Below are 27,166 nucleotides of genomic sequence, written 5' to 3'. Positions count from 1 at the left end.
TTTATCTCAGAAATTACTTTCTCATTTTTAATCTATATATCCAATAATATTCATTAAATATGTGTCAAATGACTTTTTATATGTTACTGTATGAGATTGTGGGGTTTCATATTCCATGTCATTTTTTCGAATACATTAAGATCACGGAGAAGCTGTCTTGTTCTCTCTCAGTGTGTTGTTATTATGAATGTATTAAATTTTTCTATTTTTTTATTAGAAATTCTTAATGCCAGAAATAAACATTGATATACATAAGGGAAAATCAATACTACAGAATACAGAGTATTGATATAACACCTTAAACTTAATATCTCTGGAAACTTTAAGAAAGAGAAAACTCAGATGCTCTGAGGGGACAAGGAAGGCACAGCCGTAAGCCTGACAGTACCATGAGAGCAGAGCCATTCTGTTTTTGCCAAACCGATGTCCGTGGTGTCTCATGAATGTGGTGTTGGTACCAGAAGCCAGAGCAGACCTGTGGGATACTTCTACATGTTGATCCAGAGTGAGGAATTTCATGCAAGTGCAGCTTTGATCATTTTCTAAGTGTTTGTGTTTTCCAAATGGACACAACTTTAGATCTTTTGGTGAAAAATACCATCTTATCTGTCTAGTATTCGATCAAAACAAAGAGGTTTTTGCTTGAGTCAAATGCCACAAGCTGGGCGTGGTGGCACACGCCTTTAACCCCAGCACTCAGGAGGCAGAGGCAGGCAGATCTCTGTGAGTTCAAGGCCAGCCTGGTCTACATAGTGAGTTACAGGACAGCTGGGACTATAGGGAGACCCTGTCTCAAAAAGACCAAAAAAAAAAAATCCATATCCTTTATAATTAGATATTATTGAGGGTTTCCTTTATTCTGCTTTTCTCTGTCATAAAATATAGAAAATAACTGTGGTTTTTATGGTGGAACCAGTTGAAACCAGGTTTTTCTTATATATATATTTTAATATAAATATGAATATAAATAAAATTATATAGGTTTAATAATTCTTTGTTGGTTTTGAAAATGATAATGTCTTTGGTATATATACATATATTGTACCCTCATGTTACAAACTTTAACAGGTAATTTGTGTTTATTATCTTTCAATGAAACCTGAAAGAGCTGATTTCAGAACAATATTCATTCAAAGGAAACATCCAAACTCACAGTGGTAAAGCAAATTTTCCGCAAAATCTGGATAAATGGTACACTGACAGCTATTGAAATATTGATTTGCAAACTTCTTTACTGTTCCCTTCCTGTCAGACTCTGAAAGAGCCTACGGAGATTTTAAACAAAAATAAACATAAATTGGCAAAGTTTATACCGAAAATAAAACAGGGTTGAAAACAAATTATTCTGCTTGAGTTATCCCATGGAATGTACCCTAATTCATTAAACTTGATTCCAGTCAACATTTTCTCTTCTACTTAGGAAGCATGTTTGCATGTGTGTGTATGTCTTTCCATTTGTCTATGTGTGTGCTTTGTCTATGTGTGCATTTGTGTCTATGTGCATGTGTTGTGTGTGTACATGTGCCTGTATGTTTGTGTTTGCATGTGTGTCTGTGTGTAAAATGTGTGCATGTGTCTATGCCTGCATTTGTATGTATGTTCATGTGTCTATGTTTATATGTATATGTGTCTGCAAGCATATATGTGCATATGTATATGCATGTGTCAATTGGTCTGTGGTCATGTGTCAATATGTCTATGTGTTTGTCTTTAGTGTGTGTGTGTATGTCTATGTGTGCATGAGTGTGTATGTGAGTGTGTGTGTCCATGCTTTCAAATCTTTCTGTAAGCTGATCTTCCTTGTTCAAGTCACTGCTTAGAATGCAAGGGTGTGTGGGGCTGGAAAGATAGCTCAGCAGATAGGAACACTGACTGTTCTTGCAAAGGACCTGCGTTTAAATCCTAGCACCCACATGGCAGCTAACAACTGTCCATAACTCCAGTTCCAAGGGATCTGATGCCTTTTTTTGTCCTCCGTGGCATTGGAATGACATGGGTGCACTTACATGCATGCAGGCAATACACACAAACACATAAAATAAAAATAAAAATAATGAGAAAATTAAATTAAATTAAATTTTAAAAAGAATGCAAGGATGTCTAAGTTCCTGCACAGGTACCAGCAAAGGGGAAAATATTGGACACTAATTGGCTTTTATTTTTACATTTCATACTATAATGCTAAATAAGATCATCAGGATTCACTAGTGGATCTGAGGAAGACCAAAGTCATGCAAATATTATAATGTGTTGTCAGAAAGCTTTGCTTTAGAAGTCCCTGTACAGCCAACATTTGGGAGTACCAAGGGCTCTTCCTCAGCGGCAGCCAGCGTTCCCATCTGCCCTGGGTCGCTACCCTCACAACCTTCTTATTGTCTTCAGAATATTTTCGTTCACCCTGTTACCTTTAATGTCATTTTAAAGGCTCTTTCTAGTTAGCGTTTTCTCTCTCTGATCTGTTAATTCTTTCTTTTAACCTTGTCATTTTGTTGTGATAGCTCCCTTTACCCATATTTGTCCATTCTGTTGCTTGTTTTCCTTACTAAAGGAAGTCTCTGATCACGCTTCTGCCTGACCAACCCCAAGTCTCCAACACAACGTCTGGCTCCAAAGGTTAAAGTAAAACTCTTTCAACTGAAAGGAAAAGTACTTATTTTATGTGTCAAAAGAAAGGCTATAAAGGCACATGGTGCACCCTTCACTCCTGAACAGGAACACATGAATATTTCAGTCACCCCAATGCATTTGGATAAGGGAAACAGTTTCCATATTTTACATATGTAAAAATGGAAAGTAGCTTGCACTGTGCCTGCTATTATTACTGGAAATGGTTGTATACATGGAAAAGTATTAGACCAGAAACTTAGAATAAATTAATTCACATCTTTATCTCACACCATTTAGTATGTTGTTAAACTTGATAGTTCCTCAGCTATCTATGTATCTATGTATCTTTGTATCTATGTATCTATGTATCTATGTATCTATGTATTGTCTATGTATCTATGTATCTATGTATCTTCTATGTATCTATGTATCTATGTATTGTCTATGTATCTATGTATCTATGTATCTTCTATGTATCTATGTATCTATGTATTGTCTATGTATCTATGTATCTATGTATCTTCTATGTATCTATGTATCTATGTATTGTCTATGTATCTATGTATCTATGTATTATCTATGTATCCATGTGTCTACGTATCTATGTATCATCTATGTATCTATACGTCTATCTAGCTACATAATTTAATCGATCCATGAATATTTGCTTATTCTACAAGTCATTTTAAACCACAAAATATTTTGTAGTATGTCTCATATTTAACTTAACATATGTTGAGTTTATATGTTTGATGAATGTAAAAATGTTATGTAACACTTCTCAATTTCACATTACTCTTTTTATTTTATAATATTTATTATTTACACTATTGCTAATATTATTTTATACTGAACACGCCTTTGCCATTTTCATTAGTCAATAGTTATTTGTTATCTCAAACATATCATGGGAAATATTTTTTTCCTTATTAATTGATCCTTTATAAGCAATTTAGTGGGAATGGAGAGATGGTTCAGTGGTTTAGAGCACTGGCTGCTCTTGCAGAGGACATGAATTAAGTTCCCAGCACCCACATGGTGGCTAATAATTTTCCACGATTCCAGTTCCAGGTGATCCAACACCCTCTTCTCACCCCTTCAGGCATCCATGCATAAAGTATGCTTACATGAATGCTGGCAAAACACTCATACTCATAAAAATATAAATAAATAAAATTTAAAGAGTGATTTATGTCAAATCCTGGTAATCTCTGTTAGCTTTAATTTTTTACGAGTGACCACCACTTTTATTCTTGAATGTAATACCAAGAACATCATAGGAACACTGACAGCTGATCATGTATTTAGTGTCATATCATAAGCTATGTATATATGTTCTTATGAACAAAATTATAATTATCAATATTCACCCAGCTGATACTGATAATACAAACTTACTGAGAATTTTGTATATGAAGATAATGTGTTTTGACAAGTCCACCCAGATTCCCTCACATCCCAATCCAATAATTGTATACTTTAGTTCTGTTTTACATAGTATGATTTACATTCTTAACATAGCACTCTACCTAATATTAATTATAACTTATAATGGACTTTAAAATTCTTTGATTTGAATTTTGCCATATGCTTTAATATTAATGCCAGTGCCTCATTTTTAATGAGGGTTTTTTGTTGTTGCTATTTTGGGGGGTGTCTTTTTAGAGACATGGTCTCCCTGTAGCCCCATATGGCCTGACACGCTCTATATAAACCAGGCTGGCCTTGATCTCACAAAGATCCACTTGCCTCTGTCTGATAAGTGTTGGGATTAAAGATGTGCACCACCAAGCCCAGTTTATCATTTTTGGTACAGGTTAGGGTTAGGGAGTTTCTTTCACTGATTACACATGTGTTTGTAACAATGGAGATCTGATAAAATATTGTTTTCATTGTACCTAGAAATACATGCTTTAATGATTCATATAATTTATACATGTAATTCCAGTTCCAGGGGACCCTATGCCATCTTCTCTCCTCTGAGGGAATTTCGTGACATGGGTGCACTTACACACATGCAGACACAACACACATATACATAAAATAAAAATAAATAAGTAAATAAAATTTTTTAAATGACTTGAGCCTGGCAAGAAAGAGAATATTGAATTAAATGCACCAGTATGACCTTTCATTATTATTGATTTTCATCGTAGATGAAATTGAAACTTCTAAACAGCAAGTCCTGTATTTCACAGTTGTTTTGGTGTTTTCTTCATTGAATAATTTGCATTACTCAAATAGTATTATAATATGTAACAGAATATGAAATATAGATCTCATTTAATGTATTCAATTATACATTGTTCCTTTGACAGAAATAGTCTTCTCATTTTTAAATTTGATGTTAATTGATAGGTTGCTTTAATTTTTATCACAATGTACTGAAAGTGCTAATATACCAATAAGATACATAATGCTTGAACAGTGCAGCCTATGGGACTCTAAATTCAGGAGCCGGTGAAGGAACTTTCCCTTCTCTCATGTGAGTCTTTCCACAACCCGTGACCCGAGGGCACTAAACTCTGAGGTTCCAGCTTTCCCAGATTTTCATCTTCTTTTTCCTTATTTGCACACGACTACCCTAAACGGTAATTCGGTACACGTTCACGTCCACAGGAGAGTGCACTCCGTGTAAATGCTCTCCTAAATCGTGAGGGTCCTTGTTGGTACTTTAAATGTAGTTATACTTTAAGGGACATCGAAATATTCCAAATCCTGTTTAGTACATGGTCTCTTCTGACGTTGTTCTTTGAACACCTTGTTAGAATGCGAGTAAAGATACTTCTCCTTTAGGTCCTGTTGATGGAGGAGGAAGCCAGGCGCCACTGATTCCTCCCTAACAGACCCAGATGAGACAACTGACTGGCTACAGAGTTAGAGCCAGGTCACAGTAAAATGCCAGTCAGATGCCTCCTGTGCGAACCTTTACCCAGGTAACAAAGTGCAATGACTTGTTGTTTTCTTATTTTATGCTTGTAAAGCCTGGGTGAGGCCTCAGAATAGGCGCTCCTATCGAACAGCACAGCTCTCTTAGGTCTCTTAGTTATTTATACCAAAAAACTCAAGATGTGATTTTAGATCTTGATCCAGTAGCAGAGGAGCAATCCTCTTCACGCCCACATTGGGAACAGGATTTGTCTTTCCCAGTGACTTCTGCCAAATCCTGTGTTTATGAGAAATTACCATTAAATATTGCCGATGATCCATTTCCAATATATTTTTGGGGGGATTCTTACAAATGTCTTGAATGCATAGAGTGTTTGTTGAAATCCACACTCTTTGCATTACATATGTTACATCTACAATTACAGGAAACTATGCTGATCTTCAGATTATAGCACAGGAAACTGAGAAAATGAAAATTATAAGTCTACGGTCACCTCCACACAACTATTAAGAGCCAGAGTTAGGGTTGTTCTCTTAGAAGTGGCCCAGAAGTGTTTGCTGTTTAATTGCTATTTATATTGCTTTATCCCTACACATTTTACATTAATTTATTTGCTCCTAAGAAATGCTAAGAATGTGGATAGATTCATTATTGTGTCATTTGCACTTTATCTTGGCAAAATACGCTTATACACATTGAATTTCAACAGAGTTTTGTGAGTGTCTCTCTGACCAGAATAAAGTTGTCATATATACAGTTTCACACTGGACTATTTGACAAGAAGTCTCATCGTGTACATGCATTTGCTGTTTTCTAATCATAACTGCAAACATAGTATACCCATACATAACTTTAATTCTTAATGTAATCTTTAATTAAATTAATTAATTTATTTCACTTTTATTTTATATATATGCATGCATTGCCTGCACGTATGTAAGTGTAGCAGTGTCGTACAATGCTTGTAGAGCACAGAAGGCGGTGTTGGATCCCCTGGAATTGGAATGATATATGGTTGTTAGCCACCATACAGGTGCTGGGATTTGAACCTGGGTCCTCTGCAAGAGCAGCCGATGGTCTTAACTGCTTGTCAATCTCTTCAGCCCTACCTATACATAACTTCAAATGTTAAGTGGAAAAGTAAACAGAAAAACAACTGTCTGTCAGACAAGCATCTGCTCAACAAACCATGTCCTGAAAGAGCTAGAAATTATCTATACAGAAAAGTTTAATTCTGCTTGTGATATTTATTGAAAAGCAGATGGAAACACCAAATGACGAAATGTGAATATCATTTGCCCAAGAAGCAAAAATCGCTTTTCAGCATGATATTTATGTTGATTGTATCTCTGATCAAATGACAGATGGGATGTAGTACTAGCTCCTACTATTTCTAAGCTGCTGTTCCCCTATAGATAAGATCTGTACTCAACAGAACAGAGTCAGGGTGTTGGAATAGAAGACGAGTCGACTTCATGTCCCCCACTTCAGTTACTGATGTTGTTACTGACAGTGAGGTCTTCTGCCTGATGGCAAACAGCAATCGAGAGAGAAGCAGTGAAACCCCAGCCCAGACAGGCTGTGTGGGAGCTGGTGTCTGGCCTCTACTCCCTTGTTTCCTCATGATGTCAGCACTTTGCAAGAAAACTATTCATTTACTAATTTTTATTGTGCATGAATGTGTGCGTGTGTGTGTGTGTGCACGTGTGCCTGTGTGCCTGTGTGTGTATGTCTGTGGGCATGTGTGTGTGTGTGTGTGTGCGCGCGTGCCTGTGTGCCTGTGTGTGTATGTCTGTGGGCAGGGACATGCCATGTCACCTTCATGGACATCAGTGGGAGTCAGTCCTTGCATGGGATATAGATATCAAACTCAGGTCATGAGATTTGGCAGCAAGATTCTAACCCACTGAACCATCGTGCAATGGATCTTTTAAGTCCTTAAAGCAATTGGATTTTTAATTTTAATATTTCTTCAAAAGAAACTATCATTTTAGTTATTAATATATAGCTTTGGTCTTAAAACGTGAATACTTAAAAATCTCATTGCTAAAATCTAATCAATTTTTCTTTTTATTTATTCACAATAATAATGTAAAGATGCTTTTTGTTTAGCTTAGATTTTCACATGCTATACATTCAGTGAGGATTGTATTATGCATCTATTTATTTCCAGAGAAGCCACATCAGAGGCACTTTTTACAAAATACATTTATGCGGTAAGTGATTTAAGTAAGGTGAGCATCTCCTGCAAGTCTCATCATCCCGTGGGTGCTCAGTAAATGACACTGAGGAGCATGACTGACAGCAGATTCCATTCACTGTTATTGATTCTCATTGACAGTCTAAATGGCTAAGGCTGTGAACATGATGAGAAGTTTGACTCCAATCTACGCAAGTGTAAGACGTTCTCTAGAAAGACACTTTTATAACTAGAAAGAAAAGCCTATTCATTTCTCCCTAAATCATCAAATATTATTCAAGAATTATAATGTATTGTATAAAATGGGAGGCTGTGGTTAATGTAAAATCTTGATCTTGCTGTAAAAGCCCAAAGTGGATTTTCAAAAAAAAACTATTTAAAATAAAGATTCTCTCTTCTGACAAATGATTGCTTGGTGAAAAGCCCAATAACATCTTTCCTTGAGATCAAAAAACTAAACACCGAGTGATTGAAAAGACACAAGTGTGTGTGTGTGTGTCTGTCTGTCTGTCTGTCTTTGAGTGTCTGTGTGTGTGTATTTCTGTGTGTATGTTCTGTGTGTGTGTCAGTGTGTGTGCCTGTGTGTGTCTCTGCATATGCCCCATCACTGTGTGCCTTTGTGTGTGACTGTTTCTGGTATTTTTCTGTGTGTGTGAGTGTGTGTCTGGTGGGTACCTGTGTGTCTTTATGTGTATGTCTGTGTGCATTTGTGTGTTTGTCTGTGTGTCTGTGTTTCTGTGTCTCTGTGTCTGTGTGTCTATGTCAGTGCATGTGTATGTGAGGCTGCCACGTCTGTCTGTCTGTCTGTGTCTGGTGTGTGTCTGTGTGTCAGTATGTTTGCTGTGCGTGTCTCCATATACATGTCTCTGTATGTGACTGTGTGTCTGTGTGTCTTTATATGTCTGGCTGTCCGTGTCTGTATATCTGCTGTTCCTCTGTTTTTTTGTATGTGTGCGTGACTGAGTCTAGTGTACATCTGTGTGTGGGTGTCTCTGTGCATGTGTCTCTGTTTGTATCATTGTCTATGTCTGTTTGTGAGACTGTGTGTGGCTATGTATCTGTATGTTTCTGTATGTGTGCCTGTATATGTCTGTCTGTCTCTCTGTGTGTGTGTGTGTGTGTGTGTGTGTGTGTGTGTGTCTGTGTGTTTTGGAAAGTGCTCAAGGAGGCAGTCAGCTGCAGGTTTTCTGCCTTTCTGTGAAATAAGACTTCAGTGGGAAAAGAAATTAGAAGCAAGCTGACATGCTCTTGTGGAAAACAAACACTGAAAGTTAGGATTTGGTGCCAAGCTTGTAATAAAGTTGGGGTAAAAAGGCAGAGAAGTGGCGTGTGACAGTACAAGACTGGTTCAGCTTTTAAACAGCGAGAAGCTTAAGTCATTGTACCTCCCCTTTCTAGCCATCAGCCTTCAGGATGGATTCAAAGTTCTTTGACCAAAGTCAAAGGTGAACGTCACACAGTTCAGAACAGCTTAGCTATGCTCTAAGAGATGAAGTGGGTTTCAGTAAAAGGCAAAGGTGGAGGGAAGGAGACGTTCCAAATGGTACATCCTCAAACACCTGTTTTATACAAACAAGCAAATGAAGCCTCCTCAGACTCGTCATCACTGCTTTTGGGGAAGCAGAAAATTCACCATTCAGGGGAGCCTACTCTTGCTGCACCCTTGGTTGTCTACTAGAGCTTCCTCTTCTGCCTCTGAGAACAAGAACCTCAAGGGCCGTGGTAATGGTCATTTGGGTACCTACTTGCTATAGGTACAACTCTGACTTGTCCTAGAGTAAAGTCATCTACTGGCTTGACATTAAAACATTTCCCTTCTCTAGATGATGGATGGTATTGAGGGTGTGGGGAAATCACTGGACTTCATTGAAGATGTGGGGAAGACTCTGGATAGTAATGAGCATGTGGAGGAGATGCTAGAACATAGTGAGAGTGTGGGGAACTGTTGGAAATTACAACTGTGGTAAATGATGCTGTGCTATTGGCCTGAAGTTTACAGCAGTAATAAGTCTTTTACGTAATGTGAAGCTGTCGACTTGTAGAAAAGGTGACTTCCTATCTCCAACACCTCTGTGTAATTCTCCCTCTCAACACTGAGCAGATCCCTGTTATTATTAGACACTGAAGCCTGGATGAACGCATTTGATATACAAGACAGCTTGTCAAGATCCTGATTTTTTCTTTTTTCTTTCCTTCTTCCTTTCTTTGTGTCCATGTTTATGTTGGTATTTCCACATGCCTTTTGTCCGTGTTTATGTTGGTATTTCCACATGCCTTTTGTCCGTGTTTATGTTGGTATTTCCACGTGCCTTTTGTCTGTGTTTATGTTGGTATTTCCACGTGCCTTTTGTCCGTGTCCACATGCCTTTTGTCCGTGTTTATGTTGGTATTTCCACGTGCCTTTTGTCCGTATTTATGTTGGTATGCACATGTGCATGTTTGGCTATACGTGGAGGCTAAGTGTTGATGGCAGGAGTTTTCTTCAGTCACTCTTTACCGTGTTTTTTAGAAAAGCTCAACCACTGAAGCTGGAGCTCACAGGGATTCAGCTAGATTGGCCAGTGAACCCAGGGATGTGCCCACCCCTGCCTCGCAGCACAAGCTACAGTGTGCAGCTTTTACCTAGGCGCTGGGAGTCTTCCTCCAGCTCCCACGCTTGAAGAGCCTGCACTTGATGGGAGCAGCTATCTCCCTAGCCCTGGTTCTGAAAGTTTCAGGTGATCTTTGTCAGCATCATTCACTCTAACTGGGATATTTGTTGGATGGTAACTGCTGTTGTACTTGACGTGGTTCTGCAGCCAACCTACAGTTTCAGACTCCTCACAGTGCTGATTGCTCAGTCCGGCTCCCTCCTCAGTACTGTGTCAGGTCTTAGTTGGCCTTTCTTCTTCACTCTGTCCATTCTGCCAACAGTGTTCTCTCTACATTTCTCTTCTCTTATGGGCTCATTCACTTTATTTTTTTTTTTTGTATATTTTATTGACTTTTTGTGTATCTCATACACGACATCTTAATCATCTTTATATCATGTGACCTGCATGGTCCTCCGACCCTGTGACGACAAGCCATGGACCCACCTCCTTCCCATGCGCTGCAAAGAAGCCACTCCCCTTCCCTCTTCCAGCCAATCTGTTGACCATAGCTGCTTGAAGGGGGATGGGGGGTAAGGGTATAAAAGCTGGGAAAACCAGGAGGCTGGTCTCGCCATTTTGTAAGGCTGTCTGGAACCACAGGATTTATGTCTGGGTGTGGACTTTCCAACACAGCTGTAAATGGGGCAGGGGGCGTGCCCACTTGTCTGTAGGTAAACCTGCACTGTAAGCTCAGTTAGCAAGTCCAGTAAACTCTTTAAGATTCTTCAAACCAGGATTTGGAGAGTGTTTCCCTCTGGCTGTTGCAAGGACCACTGGAGGGGGTGGGGATTGGATCCACGTGGACCTCCCAGCAGTGAATTTGACTTACATATCCCCTCCCCCATCAGCACTCACCCATAGCCCCCCACTGGATTTCATGCATTCTGTCATTTATGTTAAGGTCTATTGAATCCAGTTAGTGTCCCCTCAGTGCAAGTTCATCCACTGGGGTCTAGTCAGCCTATCTAGAGTCCCTCCCTTAAAGAAGATCAGCTGTTGGTCACTCAGCAGTAATCAGCTGCCAGTAACTCTTCAGCTAAGATTGCAGTCTGCTGAGCATTTCCATAACTCTGTGCTGGGTTTTTGTGCGTGGGTCTTCTGCTGCTGACACCGTTGCTGTAGGTTCCCATGAGCAGGGTCCCAGGAGGCTGGGAGGCTCTGTTTCCATATAGTCACGCACTCCTCCCCCTGGTTCTTACAGCCTTTCTGTCCCTTCTGCAATGGTCTTAAGCTCAGTTGTATCTGGCTCTTGAACACCTTCATTTAACCTGCTGTGTGTGCAGAAGAATTAAACCTTTACCTTCTTCAATGCGTTTTGTGCTTTTTTCTGATGCTTTCAGCTACTTTTTCTGTAAATCAAATTTATGAATTCTAAGAAACAAATCTTAATTCTGTTTAGTGTATGCTTTTATTTTCATTTTTAAAGTCGCTTTCACCCTCTTATGTTTAATTATGGAGCCCTAAAATAGATTTTTTTAAAAGCTCCACATTTTAAATTTCAAATAGCTCAACACTAGAAGATTGGCTTTTGGGTGTTTGCTAAACAGTATTTTTCTTTCAAGTGGGTGTTACACTGCAATCTGCAGAAGTCACTATTTTCAGCCATTAGAAATATCACACATGACACTCTTCTAGAATGAGTAGCACTTTGGCTTAGCTAAGCATTTTAAAAAATACATATCAGTATTCAGATATTTACTGAAGTATTAGGGTAGTAACTGATGTATAACAAAACAGAGGGAATCATTGGTTTGCCAACTTTACATCCTCCTGATCTATGGGAGTCAGTGGTCAAAAGTCTCAAAAGTAATCTGTGCTTCAGTACAGACCGTGTAAATGTTGGTGATGCAAAACTTGATCCAAAAACAAAGAGTGGGTGTTTGCCCAACACAACAAGAAGGCAGACGAGGTCCTTCTGCATGTGCTGCATGACATAATTATTCTCCAACAGTTATTCAGTTTATTAAAGATTCCTTTGGCCAAATTACCAAGTACCTTTTCACTCTGATCTTCTTAACTGAATCCAAAAACTCTAATTTAATTTGTTCCTATTTAATTTCATCTTTCAATATATTTAAGGATCTCTAAACTCAGTATATATGTGTATATATATATATACATATATGGAGAGAGATCATTAAATGATTAAATATATATGATGTAAATCAGCTCTAGTATTATAAATTCAATTATATGTAGTATGTAAATATAATTTTTTAAAATAAACATTATGATATGCATGACAACACATTGCATGGTTCCTAATTTTAGTACAGATATTTGTTTAAATGTGGGACTAGGTCAGTGTGGTCATTAGAGTTTAATATGTTCTAGTAATATGATTTATTTTGAGAAGTGTTAATCTTGTTTCATAATCCTTTCATTTGAGAATCATAGTGAATTTATTTAGGCACCGTAACTTGCAGTTCTAATATACAAAACATGAAAGCTTCCTAAGATATATGTAAAGCTATGTGACGTCTAGCATTCTGGGAGTATTTGATCGGTACTGGCTTCATTTTTCTATATGTTTCTGGAACCCAGGCCACTCCCGGGGCTCAGATCTTCTGTTGTTAGTTAGGATGAGTTAGTTTGGAGGTCAGGGTCATCCCTCACTCGTCTTTGTCGCCCTAGAAAAATGACTTGAACAGGAAATGAAAATTGATATTGAATTGAAATAAATAACATAATGATGCATGAAGTAAAGGACAGGAAAAGGGGAGAAGAATGGATTGTTGGAGAGAAGTGTGGTGGGATGGAGGGAGAAAGAAATTGTCTCAGGAAGTATATACATTTGTATCTTATTAAGAAGAGGGCTAGGGAAAGATGGCTCCACAGTTAAGAGTGTACACTGCTCTTGCAGAGTTCAGTTCCCAGCACCTAAGTAAGGTGGTTCACAACCACCAGTGAGTCCAGCTCCAGGGACTCTGAATCCCCTGACCTCCACGGGCACCTGTACTCACAGAACACCTGTGTCCATATAATTAGAAATAAAATAAATCTAAAAGGACAAAGATAGATGTCTGAAGTTTTAACATCTGGCACTCATGTGTGCTTTTAAAATGAAAATCAGAGGGAACTGATGGACCAGCTCGCGCCCCACCAGCACTTTACTTGGATTCTGTTTTGCTGATACATGCACCAGTATTTTTTTTCCCCTGTGTGACACTCACAGGGAAAATTTTTCAGTCATGAACATGTATAAAATTACACATAAAATGTAAGGGAATGTGAAACTGAAATTGTCTTGGGAACAAAGGGAGCAGGTGAGGGTGTAGGGAGAAAGGAGTTGTGTAAGGTGTGTTCTACCTGCACAGTACACTGACTGACGGGAAACTTAACAAGTAGGTAAAATCTTTGGAAAAGGTCACTGGTGTGTCCTTCTCTAAACCAAGTTCTCCATGCAATGAGTGCTATTCTTACTTTTCTTGATATCATTTATTCACAAAAAGCTCTAGAAGCTAGATAAGCAGAAACAGAATCATAGATGAGAAAAGTATTTAATTTCAGTCCCCATCTCATTAATGTATTTTATTTATTTCATTAATTTATTCAAATCTATTTATGTTAATTCATATATTTGATTTGTTGCTTATTTTATTTATCATTTAATTTGTTAGTTAATATCCATTTCTGCAAATAATTCTAAATTTCTTTGAGCCTCAGCTCAGGGCAAGGTGACTAGACTGGGCCATAATTGATTCAAATTGTGAATAACAAAAGACAGGCAGTATCCTCAGTTGCACCCTGATAATTACATAGTACTTACTACCATCTGACAGAAATGGAAACAGTTATGGGCTACGTTTCATCCCAGATCATGCAGTCATGGGCAGAATGTTGTTTTAAAGCAGTATGAATTTTGGTCTTTCAGGTGTTGACTATTCTGGGTTTACCCAGACTTAGTACAACAGTAGATTTAAAAGGCTTTTTTTTTTTTTAACAACAAGCACTTACCATTTATTATGTAGTTTGCATATCATGAAACTGAGGCTCAAAGAAGATAGGTTCTTTCCTGGAAGACATGCAGCTAAGACGTATTGGAGCTGGGATTCAGACCTCCCAACAAGTGTTGGACTTGGGTACTTATTACTGTCCGGTCACATGTCCAATCTCAGATTTCTGGTCCATTTCCACACTTGAAGGACCTGTACTTGACTGCGTTTCTAAGATAAAGATTCATTACTTTTCTTTCATTGGACATTACAATGATTGTTTCACTAAGGTGAGACAGGAGAGTTCCCATTGCTAGCTATCACAAATTGCGCCACTGTAAACTGTAAACAGGCCTCTATATTATCTGTTGGTTCGAATTCTAAAAATGATGGGAGTTTGTCCAACATTGTCACTAGGGAACCATATGGTCATTTTATAGCTCACAAACTTTGTGTCAAATACTGTTTAATCTATGTTCTCATTCCTCATATTTCTTTAATAGCATCTGAGACAATTAATCATAAAAGATGTTGTGTTCTGAATCATTTTAGATCACTGAATGTTTATGTTATTTATTTCAATACTTGTTTGGTCAAATGACATCAAAAGTGATAACACATACACTTCTGTAAGAAATTAAATAAATTAAGTAGATAATAATGGTGGTATTGTGCTATCATTAAAGCAAACCTTGATGAAGAACTATAATCCTAAAGTTTGGCTGTAAAATAGCAAATACAAGAGAACATCGCATGAAATACATTTAGAAATGAAGTGATTTCCAAGTAGATAAAGAGACCATTCCTTCAAAGTGTCAAAAGAAACATCACTGGAAGTGAAAATAAATTTCTTAGCAAGTACTGCAGTGACCATCCTGAGATCATTCAAATAATAATAATCGTATAGAATGAATATTCTGATTATTGCAGTTAAAGTTAAATTAGAGGAAACCGTGAAACATGGTATATTTGATTCTTCTCATCCAGGGTTTTAGGGCACTCTTCTTGAAAATATATGTGTTTAAAATTTGACACTGATATTTAAAAGACTAGTTCGGAATTTATAAATCTCTAAACTAAAAGTCATCCCATCTAGATATGGATAGCTGTGTGGGGGGCTCAGAATTTCATGTAGAAGACCCTCCATCATTTGGCTCGTTATCCATGTCAAATGCCACATTTTAGCCCTTCCCACCTCATTTCACTGAACTTCGTAAACTAGCTTCAAAAGAAGCTTCTACCAATAGAATTTTCTTAGGTTACAGTGTGAATTAAAGAGAAACAGATATAATTTAAGCAGCTCCCGGTGTTCAGTCACACTGGGTGGGAGCTCTCTCCTATGAATTCTTTTCCATCTACTTGATTGAAGCATGTCAAAAGAAACAACAAAGCTTATCTCTTATGCTGACTACAATTTATGGATGAAGCTGTTCATCCTGATGGGTGAAGAATAAAGCTGGGTCCTCAAATAGGAGGAATGGATTTTCTCTCCTGGGATGTTCTGAAAGGTCCTGAAAAGAGCCCTAGGTTTCAGAGAGCTTCTATATTTAGAGTGATTGCCCTGAACTATTCAGAGCATGAGAGTTGAAATATAAGGATCAACATGATATAAAAAATTATAAAGAAAATTGGATAAAATGAGATGCTGGTATACCAAAAGATTTTGGTTAACTTTTTCTGGAATGAAAGTGTGATTATATGTGGCAGACAATAAGAGTGGTAATTTTCTTTTGAAAAGTCTCTGGTCTACTGGATGATGATTAGGAAAGAAAACAGAGGTAATAAAGGCATTCCATCCATTCTCCTGTCAGTTGAATTAGCACTGAGACAATAATAAAACTGAACTTGTCCTGTAATGACTGTGGATAACTTTTCCACATGAAATTCCCATTTAACCCATGAGTTCCTTTGTAAAAGGCACTCAAAAAGAACCACTTTATCTAACCACGTTTCAGGTGCATGTTCAGGTTGCGTTTGGTTCACATCTGGGCTGTGCCACCAATCTGACTGTGTTGTGTCCAAATTATAGAATATCTCAGAGGTTTTTTTTTTGGACATGGTGATAATGGTATATAATTTATACTCAGTTCAATCTGTGAAGAATTAGTTTTAAAATGGCATTTAGGGACCATTTTGAGAGAGGGGATGGAAAGATCATAAGAGCCAGGGGTGGTGTATGACCATAAAGAAACAGAGCCCTACAGGCTTCTGGGGACGTGCTCATATGAACTTAGAGCAATGGTGACAACATGAAAAAACCCATGCAAGCTCGATCAGACAAAAACCAGTATGCAGCTGGGAAAATGGGAAGGGAGGCCCCAACCTTAGCTGAGGAACTATTGGCAGCTGATGGCTGCTGGGTGAGGGAGATTCGATCTTTAAAGGAGTGATGACACTAGATAGGCTGACCAGGCTCCAGTTGATAAACTCACACCAAGGGACATCTGGATATACAAACTTGACTCCACAGGCCTTAATATATATGACAGAATATAGGAAATACTGCGGGCAGGGTATTAAGGGGTTCAGATAAAGGAGGAGTCTAAATACAATTAAGATGTACAATATGCCCCCCAAAATCATTAAAAAGTATTCATTAAAAAAGATAAATGTATAATAAAGAACATTCATTCAAATCTTTAGTTTTTGGAGCAACTGTGTCTTGGTGTTTGTGAGCTTATAGGAAAGAACCCTGATTTTCCTGGTAGGTATGATTTATGAAAGAGCATAAACATTGCATAATAGACGAAGTAGACAAAAGGTCAGAAAGAAATCCCTGGGAGGCCAAAGACCTGCCTCAGTGAGTCAAGTACAGGAGGACCAGAATTCATATCCTCTGCACCCTTGTGGCTCAGTGTGGAAAGGTACTTGCTGCCAAGCCTGATGGCATGTGTTCAATCCCTGGAACTCACAGGTGGAGAGAACTGATAACCATAAGTTTTCCTCTGGATTCTACGTGCATGCTATTGCATGTACATAAACAGAGTTGGGGTAAGGAAGGGAGGGAGGGAGGGAAAGAGGGAGAGAGGGAGAGAGGGAGGGAGAGAGGGAGAGAGAGAGGAGAGATCCCTGCATATACAAATAAATAAAGGTTTAAGAAAAGCTAGGTTTGGCAGTGTGCACCTGAAATCCCAGCACTGGGGAGGTAGCAACATCCCTGGAGCTTCCTAGTCAGCCTAGCAGAATCAGTAAAACCCTGTGTTAACAGAAAAATATGACGGAGAAATCACAAATGAAGACACTTAACAACTAACTCTGGTCTTCACAGACACATGCACATATTTGCAAATACTTGTCCCCATCTACATGCATATGAACATACACAGAGGGAAATACAGAGAGACAGAGAGAGACAGAGACAGAGAGAATGAGAGAGCCAGAGAGCAAGAGAGTGAGAGCGAGAGCAAGAGACAGAGAGAGACAGAGAACTCTTGAAAGAGAAGAACTGAATTTGGCTCCCGGAACATGTCCTGATTGACCTAAGTAACTCAGTGATGAGTATTTTGGGCTACACATTCTTTTTTTGGTAAGTCCATTGGTAAAATGTAATGATGTGATGATGACTGGACAACTGCCTGAGCTTTCACAGGAGAGCACATCACCCCTTCCACAGGATGATGCTGGCCGTCCTTCAGATGCTGTCACACCGAGGCACCTTGGTATCTGCAGCAACCCTTTCTATTTCTAAATGTTCGCTTCTGTTCTATAAAAATGAGGTGAATCTACAGTTGAAACCTATAGTTTATTGTTGATTATATATTAAACCGAGCAGATATTCAGAATAATTCTGTGTGAACTATAGCCATCTACTTATGAAATGTGTCGGGGCCAATAAGAATGGCAGCAATAGGAAGAAGCTCTCTATGGAAAGAGAGTCTGTGTAACAGCAAACGGGTCAGAGGTATATGGGTGAGTTTGAAGGCAGGCTTTGCTGCTCCTGTTCCACCTAGTGATGGCCAAACTACTTAGAGTCTTTGTGCCTTAATTTCTTTACAGTTAGTTCATTTATCCCAGGGAGTTTGTGATGATTAAATCAATATGATTGTATAGCTCCTAAAATAATCTCTGATACAGAATAAACACTATATTTCTGTTTATTAAACCAATAAACTTGAAAGAACACTGTGATTTTTCATCTTTTTGAAGTTTTATAAGCAACAAAACATAATTTAGTTGAGGTGTGTAGGGAATGAAAGTGATATTTTCCCCTTATTGCTGATGTGTTTATTATTAAATAACAAAGGATATTCTCTGGCCATGAGACGCCTGGCCTTTCCCATATGCAGAACTCCCTCCTGTTCCTAAGTGAGCATTCAGTTTGGACACTTGTCAAAGGCGCAAACAAGTGGGTGTTCGGTAGCTTTGATTTTCTTTTGCTCCCGTTGGGCCTGAGTGAAGGAAAATTTCACTCGTGGAGTAGTTTAATCAAGAGTGAGCCCAACGTGTTCTGACATGTTCTGATTTCTCTGAGAACTGGTCTCTCAGAACTGTAGTATGAAATAAAGGGCTTCTCTCTTATTTATTGAACAGCATGTTGAGCATGGGGTTAGAAAGGCAGGAACCATCTTTGATAATGGTTTAACAAAGGAGGAAGTTATTTTCTGACCCTGCTGACTCAGAACAGCTCAAGCAGCTGTCATCACCTTAGTGGATGTATTGCTTTCAGCACTTGTGGGAACCAGGTGCTTTCAGTGTCATTGTTTTCCAAGCCATTGCTGCCCCATCTCAGGAACACGTATCACTCTAGGTCAGGGGTATAAGGGAATCACAAAAGAGAAACAGTAGATGGGGCATGGGATTAAAGCTATTAGCTTGTTACTGCTAAGTACATTGTGATTTCGAATGATTGTAGGCCTGATTACATAGTTTTTCTTAGAGATCAGCTAATTCTTAAACAAGCTAAAAACTCAGTTTATAGGCAGAAGGAGCCTGTGTTGCTAAATGTTCTCAAAATGTGTGGTTAACACCGTTAGGAAAAGGTTTAATTAGGACTCTTTCCCAGAAAGGTCTTGTTCACACCCCTGAACTGAACTGCGGTCTCTACCACATATGCTGATTTCCCCCTGGCCTTTGGATGGCTGGAACTGACCCTACCATAGAGACACGAGATAGATGCAGCACCGTCTGTGTGTATAGAAATGGGTCCACCTCACTTTTGGGGTTCAGGATTAGTAAGCTGGCCTTGCAAAGTTGGAGCCCATCTTTCAGTGCTGATATTTTGTCTTGCACCAGCTGGATACACCTGGACGTCCTTTCATCCATTTCTAGCTCAATCAAAGAAACTGTCCTTGCTCTCTTGGCTTTCCAATCTTAATAAAACATACAAAATATTACATCAATTATAAAATTGCATTCTGTTGAGTAACTGCACCCATACTTACTCTTCTTCTATACATATAGCTATCCAAAGAGCAAGCTTGATAAATAGGTACATTTTGTATGTGCTATTGAGCAGGTGGGTGACCGGAGATGGGCTGACCTTTCTTTTAATAAATACAGTGCTCACTAGGGTGAATTTCTGTCAAGATGCTCACAGAATTTAACAAAAGTCCTTATTTTAGAGCCAAGACTAAATTGCTTGTTCCCATTAAGAACGACCTTTCTGGCCTTTCCACATTTCCTTCCACAAAACTAAAAGCCGACTAAACACGGGTGACAGCACTTGGTAAAAGTGATTGTAGTGACATTTTAGATCTGTCAGGCTTTTCTGTAACTGCTGCGCTGTAGGAAGCCTAATGAGACACACTGCATAGCCACAGTAAGAAAAACCCTTTAGAACTCTTGTTACAGCCCTTTGAAGGGAGCTGTGAGTCTGAAGGCCATCGCCTCCCACCGGCGGTGCAATCTTTGGCAGGCACGGGATTGCAGCACAATTGTCTTTCAGTCATAACCACACGGAGATTGAGATGCACTGGGGCCTGTGGGCAATGGATGCAGCCATGGCCTCTGTGGGACTAGAAATCTGAAAATTCGTGTATTTACTTATGTAGCTCAAAATTCCTATTCATGCAAAGAGTGAGCTTGCAGAAAATGGACTGCCACCATCTCTTAAATAATTTAGGCTTTTACTACTAAAGCCTTGTACTTTTCTGTCACAATAACAAAGTTGGAACTGTAGAGAATAGTGCTGATGTTTGGACATTTCCTTTGGAGAGATGATCGCAAAAATATTATATTCAGAATAATTGAATATACAGAGCATCAAGTTTGGGGAGCTATAGTGAAACCAAAATTACGTGTGCCAGTTCAATAAATATTTGTTTATTAAGAATCCGTTTTCCATAATATAACAGTCCCAGAACCATGGTAAGAATAATGATTAAGAAATGACTGTTGTACCAAAATAACTCAAACAATAAAATATAAGTTCATTATAACACAAGGCAGAAGAAGGCATGCATAAAAAATCTCAGAGAGCACATTCACTTGTCTATTCATTATTAATTTGTCCTTCATCTATTTATTTCTCTTTACTTTTCAAAAACTATAAAAGATCATTATGTATACTTGTGTATATTTGTATATGATTTGACGTTATAGTTGTTTGTAGATCTTTTATGAGACTAAACATAAAAAGAAGTGTAGAGCCAGGCAGGGCATTACACTCCAGAGGTAGAGGCAGTAGGAACAGGAGTTCAAGGACACCCTGAGTTATATAGGAAGTTTATGGCCAGTGTGAATAAAAGACTTTATTTAAAAAAGAAAGTAAAACAACAAACAAAAACAAAACAGAAAAAGAGAAGCACGTTGGTATAAATAATTACTTTCATCAGGATGAAAGACAAATACCTAGTATTTTCTTTTCTAAAAGTAAACATACATGTAATATTTAAGCCCCTACACCTTCCATTCCTCATTAAACCAAACAGTATCTTCTGCAAATCTCTGTAGCCGTGTTGTCAGAGCAATTTTCTTATGATATTCTTGTTTGCTTTTACATTAACAAAATCAATTCAGTTACTAAACTGTAACAGTCTCTGTGGACTGGACTGAGATACGTTAGGAAGTAATCTCTCATATACAAAGCATGTGTTTGGACATCTGCAGTGGACGCCTGCATGCATGGAGAGCACAGAGTCCTTTGTGTACCTACTGTATGTGCCTGATATTCCTAGGGTGAGGCCACGTGGTAGCAGAGTACCCCATCTTCCCACATGTTCACCCTGGTGCTCACCATGCCTCATCTTGTATTCTGTGCCCGCTGATGAATAAAGTGAGGAATACTGGAAAATCTTGTGGTTCCAGGATTTCTGCTCATATTGCTGAGATAGCTTTGGACAAGTAGCAAATGCTGCATGGTTGTGCTGGATGGAAGTGTGGTTCATTCCTCATGTGATGGAGTGGGGTATCTTCAGATTTCTTCTCACTACTGAGAATTCACATGAAAACTTATGAATTTTTTTCCTGGAAAATTTCCATTAGTATTTTGGGGACACTAAAACAACGTAGGATAAAGAAACAAATACCAAATGTCCCTGTCAATGAGCACACTTCACTGGCAGCTACATACTTAATCTAAAAACACTAAAGTAGTCAGAGGTTCACCAAATTCTTTCCCTTCTACTTCAGCTACATTAATATTTTTATTCTTGTAGATAAGAATTGGACCAGCAAAGTTAATTACTAAGAGAAACTACATAAGTGTTTAAAACTGAAACCCTGAAAACAAGTTATTCGGATCAATATTTATTCCCCTGAAAGGTTATTTGGATAAACTTACCTTAACAAGTTAAGGGGGCGCTGGAGAGATGGCTTAGGGGTTAAGAAGAATTTGCTCTTGCAGAAGATTCATGCTCAGTTCCCATGGCATTCATGCTCAGCATCCACATGGCAGCTAACAATCATTGGTAACGCCAGTTCCAAAGTGATCCAACACCTTCTTCTGGCCTCTGATACCACTACACACATGTGGTGTAATATATATATATATATATGCAGGAAAACACACTCATACCTATAAAACAAAAATAAATATGTTTTAAAAAAATAATTTCAAGTAGTAGTGCAATAGGTGCAATTGTTTGACACCTACTGTTTCTTTCAGGAAAAGAGGGAAATATGCTATCTTACCCATTTGTTGAGCTGATTTGCCCCTCTGACTTTAGTGTGAGATTTGGGGGATCCAAGGATCTGGCTTAACTATGTGTTCCACAGCACAATGCACAGCACATGCCCGTGAGACAGTAGATAGAACCAAAACCCAAACTTACAAAACTTAATATTTCTTGCTGTTTTCGAATGATACTAATTTTGTGAAACAGTTTTCTAGATACATAATTAAAATTAATTCCTTTTCATGTTTCTGTACCTTTCCTACATATCAATAAAACAGGGATTATTGGCCAAGTGTTTTACTTTGCAATCAAGCCAAATAATTTCCAAATCCTAGCTATCTGGTCTATTGTCCATGTCAATTTTACATTTTTCAGGTTTTCTTTACATGCTTTTAATCACATGCCTTATTAAAATACTAGTTCCTCTCATGGGGCTGGAAAGATGGCTGAGTGATTAAGAACACTGGCTACTCTTGCAGAGGACTTGGGTTTAGTTCCCAGCACCCACACAATGGCTAACAACCATCCATAACTCGAGTTCCAGGAGAATCCAAGGTCCTCTTTTCTTTTTTAATTACTATTTTTATATTTAAAATATTTTTATTCAGTTTTGGTGTTATTTATAGAGTAGAACTTAAAGAAATTTAGATCCCTCCCCTATCCACACCTCTCTACTAGAATTCTCCCCTACTGGAATTCATGCACTCTGTTACATACGTTAAGTCCTTTCTGGTTAAGCATTTGTATCCAGATGTATTTCAATGCAAGTTCATCCATTGGAGTCTTGTCAGCCTATCTAGAGTCACTCCCTTAAAGAAGATCTGCTTGCTCTCACCCAGAAGTAATCAGTTACAAATAGTTCTGTTTTAGTTACTTTTCTGTTGCTGTGATAGAAACATCAATCAAAGCAAGTTATAGGAAGAAAAGTTTACTTGAGCTTACGGTTCTAAGGCACAAGAGTCCATCTTGGTGGGAGGTGTGGCTGCAGAGGTGGCTGGAGAAAGAGCAGAAGCTAAGCCTTCACATCTTCAAGCAGGCGCAGGAAGAGAGCAAATCAAGATCTGACAAGGCTTAAGAACTCTCTAAACCTGCCCCCAGTGATGTGCTTCCTCCAGCGTGACCACACCTTCTAAGACCTCCCAAAAGAGCGCCACCAACTGGGGACAAAATGTCCAAATACTTGGAGCCTATGGGGGAAATTTGCAATCAAAGCACCACAGTTCTTGACCCGTTTTGAGGCCTGCTGCCCATTGCCCCCACAGGCATTTCACAAGTGTACTTACATACATGCAGACAAAATACAACTAAACATGACATAAAACTAATAAATAAAACATTTTTCCCAGGTAATTATTTATTTAATAACCACATTCTTAGAAGAAGCATTTCATTACAACAGCATTAACATATTCAATAACAATTTTCTGGTTCCTTACCACAAAGATAAAATTGTCACTACTGCAGCAATAGCGATAGTTTGCTGGGTCAGTAACTGTGGCTTATTGGGCTTTACAGCTAGGTAGGGCCATTGACTGGTTTTCTCTCTTGGCAGTTTGTATAGTATTCTCTGATGCTATGAGAGTTAGACTTCAGGGAGGTGAATTCCAAGTCACTTTCAACTCACTTGCTTGAGGTCCTGTGTCTTGAGTGGGATCTCCATTCTACTGTAGGGTCTTACGTTCAAGTTCTGAGAAGCAATAAAGAACTGTGGCAACAGCCTGTGTATTTTTTAATCATTATTTTTAAATTTTTAATAACTACATGATTAGAAGAAACATTTCACTATAGATTTAATATATTCAGTAACCTACTCCAGAGCAAGAGTATATTCCTTTCACAAGTAGGTGAAAGTTTCTAGGTTCACAGCTGAGTTAATACAGTTATGCAATATTGAGACTCATTATAAGCTCTGTAAGACATAAAATTGAATGAGGTTTTTAACCTTTAAAAAAGATCTCCATTTCATTTGAGACTATATTGTTCCTGGAAGAAAGACTCATTGTTTTTGCTACTAACACTGAGATGTTGGCGCATGCATCTCTAATCTGTATTCATCTGATTATTACTATCGGTTGCACTTGGATCCTTGGCGCCTGTGTATGTCTATGAAGTCATTGGGTAGATTTCAATGGTAATGTTTATCACCTCTACTAAATAGCATGACATAAATTTCCATGCTTCCTCCTCAAATGTAATACATTTTAAAAAAAATTGTTGATTCTTTGTGTGTGTGTTTATATCACACAGAACATCCCAAACTACCTTATTCAATTATACACCCACTTCCCAGATGGCACCCTCCCATAGCCACCCTCCCCCCACTAGAGCCCTTATATTGTGATATTCCTGCTATTGTCTGCTGTGTTGTCGGCACCCAGCCAATCCCCACTACTTGCCCTTCTGGTGAATCTCGTCAGCCTATCTAGAGGTCTTTGTTTTAGGAGGGTCAGCTGTTCCTCTTCTAGCAGCAATCAGTTGTCAATATTCCTTTAGGCAAGATTGGGCTCTGCTGTTCATTTTCCTAGTTCTACTATCTGGGAGTCCCTTTGACCACCTTGGCCAACAACTCGAAAGAAGGTATCTCCTACTTGGCATTGTTGCTTGTTATGTAACCTTTAGCTATGCTCTGTATATCGGACTCTTAAGAAATTATATTGGCCCCTTTAATCTTTGGTTATACTTCCCTATTGGATGCTTAAGACCATGCAGTTGGCCCTGATAAACCAATTTATATTTACTCTTAAGGTCATATGAGGACCTGTTTCTCGGGGGTCATATGGGCTTGGGAGGAGCCCCTGGATCCTTTCTTTTACCAGTTCACCTATGTGAAGATAAATCAAGGGTCCCGCTCAACCATGGCTGTCTTTGCTTGGAAGCATGGAGAAAATGATTCCTCTGTGTTGACCCTCCTCTTTGTAGACTGGACACTGGTTCAAGTCCATCTGGTGGGTTCTCCTCAGCCTCCTTGATGAAGAGGACATGTGATCCACCACCATTACAGGACATTTTGAGAGATGCTCATAGTCCCCTGGAACTAGTTGACCTAGGAGGGCAAGGAGCAAGAACTGTCCTTTATGTCCCTCTTACCAAATTAGTATAGGCTTCAAAGTATTTCTGTTAAACATCCAAGAAGGTTAGTTCCACCAGTCTGTTACTTTTAATTACTGTGTAACATGCAGATAAATCTTGGGCAAAGACTGATTGTTCTCAGATAAACCTTACCTAGACATATGTTTCTTGATCTGCTATGTATGTCAGTAGGTTGTAGGAGTAATATAGTTCCTTCTGTTTTTCAAAACTAGCTAGGCATTATTTATCTCTCACATTGTCTCACCCCTCCACCATAGTTTTCCCACTTAAGGTGCTCCCATTTCCCCCCTTTCTCCCTTACTAATACCCTTCTCCTATGGTCCTACCCCTCTTGAGTGGCTTCTTTCCCCTTATCTCCTAGGTTCCTTGTATTCCCCTCCTTCCCCCATCCCTTAAACTAACCCAATTTTTGTCTCTATCTTCCTTATTAAGGCCTATTCCTATTGTTCTTCTCTTTCAGGTTCTTTCTTTTCCTTTACCTCCCTGTTTCCTTTCCATATCCTGGTTCCTGTAGTTATGTCTAGATACATACTCACTTATCAGGGTTTTGTTCTAGGATCCACATATGAGGGAAATCATATGTCAATTTTTTTTTTCTGAATCTGTGTACCTCACTTAGTATAACAGTTTCTAGTTCCATCCATTTACCTGAAATTTTCAGTATTTCATCTTTCTTTACTGCTGAATAGAACTCAGTTGTGTAAATACATCACATTTTGTTAACCACTCGTCACTTGAGGGAAATTTAGGTTGCTTCCATCTCTTAGCTATTGTGAAAAGAGCAGCAACATGGTTGTACAAGTGTCTCCACAATAGGATGAATCCTTTTGGTATATGCCAAGGAATAGTATAACCAAGTCATGTTCTAGGTTCATTTTTAGTTTTCTAAGAGTTCTCCACACTGTTTTCCACAGAGGCTGCACGAGTTTGCAATCCCACCAGTAGTGAATAAATCATTTGTTCTCTTGATCTTAGCCAGTCTGACTGGGGTAAGGTGAAATCTTAAAGTGGTTTTAATTTGCATTTCCCTAATTATTAGTGATGTTGAACATCTTTTAAGATGTTTCATAGCCATCTTTACTTCTTCTTTTGAAAACTTTCTGTTCAACTCCTAAGCCCATCTTTCAATTGGGTTGCTTCTTGTCTTGATTCTCTGTTTTTTCAGTTCGTTATATATTCTGGATATTAAACCTCTGTCAGATGTGTCACTGGTAAAGATTTTCTCCCATTCTGTGGGTTTTCTGATCGCTTCCTGGTTGCCTGTTTTGATGTACAGAAGCTTTTTAGTTTAGTGAGGTCCCATTTCTTAATTCTTACCCTTGTTTGTTGAGCAATTGATGTCCAGTTTGGAAAATCCCTTCCTACACCTATATCCTGTAGGTTTTTGCCAATGTTTTCTTCTAACAGTTTCAGAGTTTCAGGCTTTACATTGAAGTCTTTGAGGCATTTGGAATTACCTTTTGTGCAAGGTGAAAGATAAGGGTTTAGTTTCATTCTTCTACAGGTGGAGATCCAGGTTTGCCAGAACAATTTGTTGTACATGCTGTCTTTCCTCCAGTGAATATTCTTGGCCCCTTTGACAAATATCAGGTGGCTGAAAATGTATTTATACATATTTGGGTCTTCAATTTTGTTCCATTGATCTATGGGTCTATTTTTGTCCCAGTACCATGTTGTTTTTATGACTATAGCTCTGTAACACAGCTTAAAATCTGGTATTGTAATACTCCCAGCTTTGCTCTTAGTGCTCAGGGTTG

Source organism: Nannospalax galili, unplaced genomic scaffold (assembly GCF_000622305.1).
Source record: "Nannospalax galili isolate Female #2095 unplaced genomic scaffold, S.galili_v1.0 scaffold1006, whole genome shotgun sequence".
NCBI lineage: Eukaryota > Metazoa > Chordata > Mammalia > Rodentia > Spalacidae > Nannospalax > Nannospalax galili.
This window is presented reverse-complemented; position numbering follows the sequence as displayed.